Below are 10,362 nucleotides of genomic sequence, written 5' to 3' on the forward strand. Positions count from 1 at the left end.
CCGAAATATTGCGTTCGACGGTGCTTTTCCGAGCAGAATCTGGCTCCGGTGCTTGATCCTCCAATGATGATGAAACATGCAAAATAGATGAAATAACATAAGTATTGTGTCCCAATATGAAATATATCAATGAATAACAGCAAATTATGATACAAAATAGTGATGCAAATTGGATGTATCATCCTCCTGCCGGTTTCACCGTGATGTTCTTGTCGTTCTTGTACCGGGGTCTCTCGCTCCCAGCTCACGAATTCCTCCTTCACCTCTTGCGGACTTACGAGATCCAATTGTGGCAACTTACCCCCAACTCAATCCTTCACGTTGCTGTGTTCATCACCCTTTGCGAAGCATTTCTGGGCATCAACCCTCACTTTGGGTCGTGGAAAAAGATCTTCTATGTGAAGAGATACAGTAGTAGTAATGGACCTTTTGTCACCGGGGGAGTAGGTTTTGTAGCTCGTCCAGAAGTCAATTACTTCAATTTCCCAATGAGAGAATCTGTGCAAGGATGGAGACTCAAGTGGTTTTATGTCAAGGACTCTTCATCACCCGAATCCCGGCTCCCTTGCTTTACCGATGTCTTTGAAGCCAAGCCTAAAAATTCCTGGAAGAACATTCTTTCTCCCGACGAAAAAGTAGCAGCCGATGAATTATTTGCCAGATTTCTTCGAATCAAGGAGGCCGATGGCCTAACCATGGTCGGCACAGAGGTAGCAGCAGTGTTCCTAAAACGTCGGGTCCAACCAGTCATGGCCAGAGCTCATCCGATGTGGTCGTACTCAGGCCCAAAGGACATAACCAGGGTTAATGCTGTCGAGCTGTCGGAGAAGGAACTTCTTGATGAAGTTCGCCGCCTTACTTTCTTTAGTCAAGAAGATTCGATCCCGTTGACATGTGCTTACTCTCCTCTCGATGCTAACCATCCACCACTCGAGGTATCTTTCTCTTCCAAATCTCGACTGCACTTCTCTTAATTATCATAATTACCATTGTTCTTATCCATTTTTCCTTTCGACAGGTTCCCATAGTCACTGGGAATCTGCATGATTCACCAAACGATACCTCTGAAGGAAGAGGCTCCTCAGTGCCTATTGATTTTCACCCTGTCGAATATGCAAGTTCAGAAAGTGATGACGATCCGATAGAATCCGAAACTGCCCACACCAATCTCCTTCCCCCAGCCGATGATGCCTGCAACACAGAGGGATCAACGCGTGATGATGACGCTGATCATGATACCTTTGTTGATGCAGCTGTGGAGGAGGCCAGAGCTTCTCCTGTGAAAAGATCAATCGGTGGTTTCGCCGACGAAGACGATCTCCTCGACTGGTAAGTACTTCTTGCTCTGACGTCTCATTTGATTTCTTACATTCATTTTATAACTTCTGATAATCATTTCCCTTTTTGCAGGGATGAAGGTTTCGTCGAGCCTCCATCCAAGAGAGCTAAACCCGACACCGCTCCGCCGGCTGCTGCAGCTTCCGAAGCTTCAGCCCCTCAAGCAGCTCCCGCGGCTCAGGCCTCGACTGCTTCTTCCCTCTCCAAGGGAAAGGATGTTCCTGCCACCACCACGGCTCCTCCTTCTGTAAGTCCCTTTTTAAATACAACGCGAGTCTCTCGAATCATGCCTTGTCTACTGATTCTTCTTAATTTAAGGACCTGCGAGGCGTCATATCTTCCCTGGAGGCCTTTGCCTCTCAATTCACCTCCTTAGAGGTAGGGATGGCACCCGCAGGGTATGGGTACGGGTAGAGCCATCCCATACCCGGACCCGTCACTTTCATTCTTACCCATCACCCGTACCCATACCCGTCAACGGGTACAAGTTTTTCCCATACCCGTCACCTGGCAGGGTAAATGGGTATCCGCGGGTAAAAATACCCGCACTTACAACATATCAATTGATCTAAAAAAATATTAGAAGAGGTGAAGCGCTCATAAATAGGGATCTAATCCTCACTAACCTACCAGCAAAGCGTGGGGTTCAGCCTAGCAGCACGAAGGCATGATTAGGGGGAAATTGAGTAGTTTAGAATATTACAATGACCACTTGTTAAATTTAGATGGGTATATGGGTATGCGGGTATGGGTTCTACGATCCCATACCCGTACCCACTCTACCCGATGGGTATGATATTTTTCCCATTTACAAACCCATGGGTAATATTTTGTCCCATACCCGTACTCCTATTGGGTTTTTACCCGGCGGGTACGCGGGTCACGGGTACCCATTGCCATCCCTACTTAGAGGCAGACAACGTTCGGCTTCAGGAGGAAGTTAAATCTTCTTCTTCGAAGTTGGACGGCGCCATTAAGAAGGCTGCCATGGCTCGCCAAGAGGTTGATTCTCTAAAGGAGGAGCTGAGCAAACTGAAGGAGAGGCTGAAGGAGGAGGAAACTCGAGCAGCCGAAAAGGATGAGCTCCTTCGGCAGTCCTCTTTGGCTCTACTAGGTAAGCTCTTTTATCCGCCTCTGCCGATTATTACTCTTACAGATTCACTCCTTTGTTAATGATCTTTCCCAACTTTTATCTCTCTGTAGAAGCTGCCAACATTCCTGCTGCCGCGTTGGACGCGGTTCCAAACAACTCTCCAGCGAATGGTGTGTCGATGGCTCTCGCCTCCCACCAGCTTACGCGGGAGCTTCTCGAGAAGGGGAAAGGTGCCCTAGCGCGGATGCATCTTATGATTTTTCCCAAGCTCAAGCAGGACAAGACTCTTGTGCAACTAATCGAAGCCTTCGCGGTTGACACCAAGAAGGTTATCGAGGTATTCAAGCGTACCTCGCGTACCTACGGTGCCCTTCTTGCCTTCCAACTTATGATGGGTCATGGCTTTAAGGCTGCCATCGAAGAAATGACTAAGGAGCTGCCGAAAGGGAAAGATGGGAAATTTGTTGACTTAAGTGTCTTTACAACGCCTGCCCTTACTTGTGCTCGCCAGCTCCTTGGACTAGTTTCGTCAAGGAAGACATCGACTGGACCCAGCCTATCAGCCCAGACCCAAGCTCCCTGAATTTTTGTAACAAACTTTATTCAGGCTGTTGTGGAATATTGTTCTTTTGCAAACTCATGCTTGTAATAAACTCCGTGTTTGGCAATGTTGCAAGCACACCTTTACTATGATATTTTCGCTTGCGCCTCACCTCTCCCGATGGGAGTTTCCTTGGGCACTTAATTTGACCATATCTGTCATCCTCTCTTTTATTTAACGATGTTTTCCTGCAGGTTTTCCCAGTGCCATCATTTGTCGATGACTCTTCGGGTGCTCTTCCTGAAGTTGATCGGATCCAGCGCATGAAGGATCGGATAACTCAGATGGAAAAGGACTTGCGCGGTACATATGCCTTAGCTGCAATTGTCAATAAGAAGAGCGAGATTGCAGCCGACGTGGAGCGGTACGCTCTTACTGAACTGCACAAGGCCACTGATAGTTTAAACTGTAAGTTTCTTGGCCCCGACTCCCTTTGTTAACAATGCCTTGTCTGAGCCTCAAATTATTTCTTCGCCAGTCATAGCTCTGAACCGTGCGGAGGAGAACAAACGGATTCACGAGCGTGTCCATGCTTTAACCCAACTGTCCTCAGCCGAAGAGATTTTTTGGCGGGAACACTCGAAGGCTTCGACTTTCGCACTATTTCAAGATCGAGTTCAACAGGTCCATCATTTCTTCGACAAGTGCTACAAAGCAATGAGGGTGGTTTGGAAGACAATGTTCCCTTTGAACGCAGTTCCTCCTACGTTGCTGACTTTAATGTCTGAATTTAGAAACGCCAAGAAGATTCGCGACTTGGTGCGGGCTCAAGTTTTTGCCGGGGCTAGGTTTACACTTTCCCTTGTGCTTGCACGCTATTCTTCGGCGAATCTGATGTCTATTGCCAACGCGACTGGCGATTTGGAGGTACTGTATCCGAAGGTATTGTTGCCCGCCAATGTAATTGTCGACAGGCTTGAGAAGGATTCCCAGGTACCTGAAGAAAGGGAAGCTGCACAGGGGTGAATTCTGGAATTAATATTGATTTGTAAATAGTTTTTCCTGGTTTTTTTTATCCAAGTGTGTAAGATTGTTTTGGCCGAGGCTTTGTATTCGGTGTATACATGTAGATGTATTTTTTACCGTGCTGATGCCGTTGGCAAGTTTTGAAGGAGCAAATCTTAATTGCCCGTTTAAATGTATGTGCACTCGTTGGTCAGCAAAACATTTGAGTGATCAGCTCGTGTTGCAGGTTTTGCTAAACCTGTTGTATTCGCAACTTTGCTTTCAACCGATGTATGTTTCGTCAGGCACTCCCGAATATTTCGGGTGTAGTGATCCTGCTGATAGACCCGTTGTTCTTTGATATTTCCATAGGTAAAATATCGAACGTGGGTTGTATTGTGTGTATTTTCTAACTCTCGCTATTTGCGTCACTCGCAGAGGCATCTATTGCAGAGGGAAGAGTAGTATCCTTGTTTATTTTGTATCTTTTTAGCACTCGTAGAGGCTTTTCTGAAACACGATCTTCTGCCTCGGACTATGTTGCATGGTGATGCGGCTTAGTCGTTTTGAATTACTGCAATTCTTAACAAAAGATCGAAACTTGAGTTCTCATTAATAAGGTGAGCACGATACTAGAGGGCGAAAAGAAGAAGGCCCTATTTAGAATAAAGGGAAAAAATTAAAGGCTAATAAATTGCTTAAGCAAGGAAGGGGTTCTTCTCATCTTCTGCCTTTTTCACCACGGTAGTGGTTGCTGCGGCATTGCTGATTTCACCAAGGGTCTGGGCAGTGGTTGCCAGCGTCTTGCTGTCTTCTATGCCTTCTGTGCCATCAACTGCTGAACCCTTTGCTGCCGAAGCTTTTGCTGCCGAAGCTCCTGCTGCTGAGGCTTCTGCTACCGAGGCTTCTGCTATCGAAGCATTAAGGGCAAGGTCGGCTGGCTTCTTCTTGCTTTCCCTGTCGTGTTTCTCTTCCTTGATTTCGCGTAACAACAGCTTGGGTGGAGGCTTGATAATTTCTTGTTTGCTCCCAAACTTCGCAGCGATCCTCTGAAAGTCGCGATCATAATTGTCCGAGCGTGAGAAACTTCCATGAATTTTGATGTTTGTCCCGTTGTTCCCCGGCATTTTCAGCTTGAGATATGCATAGTGCGGCACGGCCATGAACTTGGCATAAGCTGGTCTTCCGAGTATAGCGTGATACTGTGACTCCCAGTTCACTACTTCAAACTCGATCTTTTCCTTCCTGAAATTGTCGGATCTGCCGAAGACGACATTCAGGTAAATTCTGCCAAGAGAGTAACCTGGTTCAGTTGGAAGAATCCCATGGAAGCAAGTATCTGTCTCCTGTAGCATTCCCATGGTGATCCCCATACTCTTGATTGTGTCGACGAAGATCAGATTTAACCCGCTTCCACCATCCATAAAGACTTTGCTCATCTTGAATCCCCCTATCTGTGCCTCGACTACTAGGGCAGCGTGTCCTGGTTTTGGTATGGTCATCGGGTGGTCTGCTCGGCTGAACGTAATGTTCTGAGAGGACCACTCGACATACTCAGGGATGTTTGCCACGATGCTTTCGGCCAGATTAATTTCTCGGGTGAGCTTCTTCATCTCTCTTCTCGAGACATCTGTCCTGTGGATCATGCTCATCTGCCCACGTGGTGGTGGGAACGCCTCGTTGGGTTGATGAGGTTGGGCCTGCTGGACTTGGTGCTGTGGTGGAGGTGGGCGTGGAGGTGGTAACGGTTGCTGTCCTGACTGCTGGATGAGTTTATGCATGTCAAGGAACTGTCGACAATCCCTGAGAAGGTGACTCGACTTCGTTTTGCCGTCCTTAGAATCGACATACGAGTGCAGGTAACAGGGGGCATTGATCTGCTCAGCGTAGGGTAGCTCAGGAGTCCTCTGCTGCCGTGGTTTATAATTTCCACGGTTTCCAGAGTTGTTCCGATTGCCGTCCTGTCGATCGTCTCTTCTTTCATCATACCGATCGTCATGTCGATCGGAGTATCCTGTGGCTACCAGGTTGTTGTCGTCGTAGTTGCGGTTTTTCCTCCTCTTGTGTCGATCCCTTCGGCTGCCCGAGTCGTGCTTCGGCTGGTCGTCATCTTCGTCATCGCTGCGCTGCCGCGGTCTTTGCACGTTGTCCTCGCCATCAGCCCAGCTGTTGGCGATTTCTATTAGCTTGGTAATGGTTTTCGGCTTTTTGCGTCCTAGTTCTTCTATGTAGCTTTCACGTCGGACACCATCACTGAAAGCGTCGATTGCTCTGTCGACAGATACATCTTCGGCAGCGTTTAGGAGTTTGGTGAATCTCCCGATGTATGAGCGCATCGACTCCTTCTGCTTCTGCTGGCAGTTGCGCAATTCTTCAATCCCGACGGGTCTCTTGTATGTTGCCTGGAAATTAGCAACAAAGGCGTCCACTAGGTCGTCCCATGATTTAATGGAACCCTTCGGCAGCCCCCTTAACCAGGCTCGCGCTGAATCCTTTAAGTAGAGCTGCAAGCACTGCATTGCTGCTATCTGGTTCCCTTTATGCAGAATCACAGTCTGCAGGTAATCATCTATCCAAGATCTTGGTTCCTGCTGCCCATCATACTTGGCAGCGTCGGTGGGAGTAGGCTTGAACTTTTTGGGTGGCATCGTCTCGCGGATTTTATAACTCAAACAATCGGCTCCCCTTAGTTCGCCATCGTACTCCTGGTCCTCATCTGAGGAATCACTGTCGTCGTCCTTCCTGGCGGCGCGTCGTCGCCTTGCTTTATCAATCCGGCTCTGGGTGATTTCATCCCGAGCATCTCTCGCATGATGTTTTGAACCGCTGGCCTGCGCCATGGTTTTTTCCTTCTGCGGAACTAGATTATTTCCCAATATCGCGAGACTTTCTAGGGCGCCACGGTGAGCTTATGCCATGGATCCTTCGGGGCGCTGGTTGATGAGGTACGCAGCGAGGTTAGCTGTTGCTCCCGCAACGTTTTTCGGCCAAGGCATGCCTGCTGTGTCCGTGGTCATGAAGGACTTGGTCAGATTCGACGTTATTTCTCTAGCGTCGTCTTCCGAGAGCCTGGACAGTCTTGACCGATGTTTTCCTGCCCCATGAGTACTTCGAGAAGCGCTTCCTTGTGAAGCTCTCCGTCGCTCGCTGGATCGCTCTGCCACAGATAGACGTCTCTCGAGGGTAGCTTGTTCTCTCGATAGGTGCTCCCGGTTTTTCTCTAGTATAGAGCGGTATGCGTTTAGGGTTCCAACCGAGGTTCCTGCGGGGAGCGGGGTGTTGTTAAGTACGGCTGCCCTGGCTGCCGCCCACTCCTCGTCTGCGATGGTGTAATCGCTATCGCGATTGCTGGCGCTGTTTTCGAAGCTTGCTCGCCTACTAGAACGAGGCGTGCGGTCTCCGTCTCCTCCGTGCCTTGTGTTTCCTGTGTTGTTGGCGGCGTAGACCTGATGATGCGCCGATCTTCGGGTGGCTCCTCGGGCAATGCTGTCGACACTGTCTTCTCCCGACGAGTATCGGGCATTGCAGATGAACGGTGTGTCGCTTGACCCCAAGCCGTGCCTGGCGTCGCAGTTCGAGCAATAGTACGAGGTTGACTCCGAGGATGCGGGATCATCGGATCCTACGGACATCGAGGACGCCGAACGGGGAGTCGAGGGCGCGGGTGAACTCATCGATTCTGTTAGGCCAGCCAATAGATCGAGTGATGATGATGCGCTGGGACTTGTTGATTCAGAGGTGGGCGATTCCAGCAACTGAAGAATTCCCTCCGCGTTGACGTTGTAGTGGACGCTGCCGATGGTCATCTCCACGTTCCCTTGTAGATCCGAGAAGTTTGAGCGAGAAGAATCGATGTGCGGGGTGAATTCGTAGGAGCCGAATCGAACCGGACTTCCCAGAGTTGGTGATGGTGGTGCCGATGAAGACGTCGATGATATGATTGGATCTGCCGATGACTGATCTTGCGCCAGCAGGGTTCCCACAGACGGTGCCAATTGTCGAGGGTGCTCCTCGGCAATGCCCTCCGATAGGGGCTTAGGGTTGATGGAATCCTGCAAGCTGACTGATGCGCATAAATGTACACGTCCGTTGGGAACCCCAAGAGGAAGGTATGATGCGCACAGTGGCAAGTTTTCCCTCAGAAAGAAACCAAGGTTTAATCGAACCAGGAGGATCCAAGAAGCACGTTGAAGGTTGATGGTGGCGAAATGTGATGCGGCGCAACACCAGGAATTCCGGCGCCAACGTGGAACCTGCACAACACAACCAAAGTACTTTGCCCCAACGAAACAGTGAGGTTGTCAATCTCACCGGCTTGCTGTAACAAAGGATTAACCGTATTGTGTGGAAGATGATTGTTTGCAAGAAAACGAGTAAAACAAGTATTGCGAATGAGATTGTATGCGATGTAAAGAATAGGACCGGGGTCCACAGTTCACTAGAGGTGTCTCTCCCATAAGATAAAAGCATGTTGGGTGAACAAATTACAGTCGGGCAATTGACAAATAGAAAAGGGCATAACAATGCATATACATGATATGATAAATATAGTGAGATTTAATCAGGGCATTACGACAAAGTACATAGACCGCCATCCAACTGCATCTATGCCTAAAAAGTCCACCTTCAGAGTTATCATCCGAACCCCATTCGGTATTAAGTTGCAAAGCAACGGACAATTGCATTAAGTATGGTGCGTAATGTAATCGACAACTACATCCTTAGACATAGAATCAATGTTTTATCCCTAGTGGCAACAGCACATCACAACCTTAGAACTTTCTGTCACTGTCCCGGGTGTCAATGAAGGCATGAACCCACTATCGAGCATAAATACTCCCTCTTGGAGTTAAGAGCAAAAACTTGGCCAGAGCCTCTACTAATAACGGAGAGCATGCAAGATCATAAACAACACATAAACAATAGATTGATAATCACCATAACATAGCATTATCTATTCATCGGATCCCGATAAACACAACATATAGAATTACAGATAGATGATCTTGATCATGTTAGGCAGCTCACAAGATCCAACAATGAAGCACAATTAGGAGAAGACGACCATCTAGCTACTGCTATGGACCCATAGTCTAGGGGTGAACTACTCACTCATCACTCCGGAGGCGACCATGGCGGTGTAGAGTCCTCCGGGAGATGAATCCCCTCTCCGGCAGGGTGCCGGAGGCGATCTCCCGAATCCCCCGAGATGGGATTCGCGGCGGCGGCGTCTCCGGAAGGTTTTCCGTATCGTGGCTCTCGGTATCGGGGGTTTCGCGACGGAGGCTATTTGTAGGCGGAAGGGCAGGTCAAGAGGCGGCACGAGGGGCCCACACCATAGGTCGGCGCGGCCGGGGCCCGGGCCGCGCCGCCCTGTGGTGTCGCCACCTCGTGGCCCCACTTCGACTCTCCTTCGGTCTTCTGGAAGCTTCGTGCAAAAATAGGACCCTGGGCGTTGATTTCGTCCAATTCCGAGAATATTTCGTTACTAGGATTTCTGAAACCAAAAACAGCAGAAAACAACAACTGGCTCTTCGGCATCTTGTTAATAGGTTAGTTCCAGAAAATGCGTAAATACGACATATAATGTGCATAAAACATGTAGATATCATCAATAATGTAGCATGGAACATAAGAAATTATCGATACGTTGGAGACGTATCAGCATCCCCAAGTTTAGTTCTGCTCGTCCCGAGCGGGTAAAACGATAACAAAGATAATTTCGAAGTGACATGCCATCATAATCTTGATCATACTATTTGTAAACATATGTAATGAATGCAGCAATCAAAACAATGGTAATGACATGAGTAAACAAGTGAATCATAAAGCAAAGACTTTTCATGAATAGTACTTCAAGACAAGCATCAATAAGTCTTGCATAAGAGTTAACTCATAAAGCAATAAATCAAAGTAAAGGTGTTGAAGCAACACAAAGGAAGATTAAGTTTCAGCGGTTGCTTTCAACTTATAACATGTATATCTCATGGATATTATCAACATAAAGTAATATAACAAGTGCAATATGCAAGTATGTAGGAATCAATGCATAGTTCACACAAGTGTTTGCTTCTTAAGGTGGAGAGAGATAGGTAAACTGACTCAACAATAAAAGTAAAAGAATGGTCCTTCAAAGAGGAAAGCATCGATTGCTGTATTTGTGCTAGAGCTTTTAAAACATGAAACAATTTTGTCAACGGTAGTAATAAAGCATATGAGTTATGTAAATTATATCTTACAAGTTGCAAGCCTCATGCATAGTATACTAATAGTGCCCGCACCTTGTCCTACTTAGCTTGGACTACCGGATCTTCGCAATGCCATGTTTCAACCAAGTGTCACAAAGGGGTACCTCCATGCCGCCTTGTACAAAGGTCTAAGGAGA

This window comes from Lolium rigidum, chromosome 2, assembly GCF_022539505.1.
Source record: "Lolium rigidum isolate FL_2022 chromosome 2, APGP_CSIRO_Lrig_0.1, whole genome shotgun sequence".
Classification (NCBI taxonomy): domain Eukaryota; kingdom Viridiplantae; phylum Streptophyta; class Magnoliopsida; order Poales; family Poaceae; genus Lolium; species Lolium rigidum.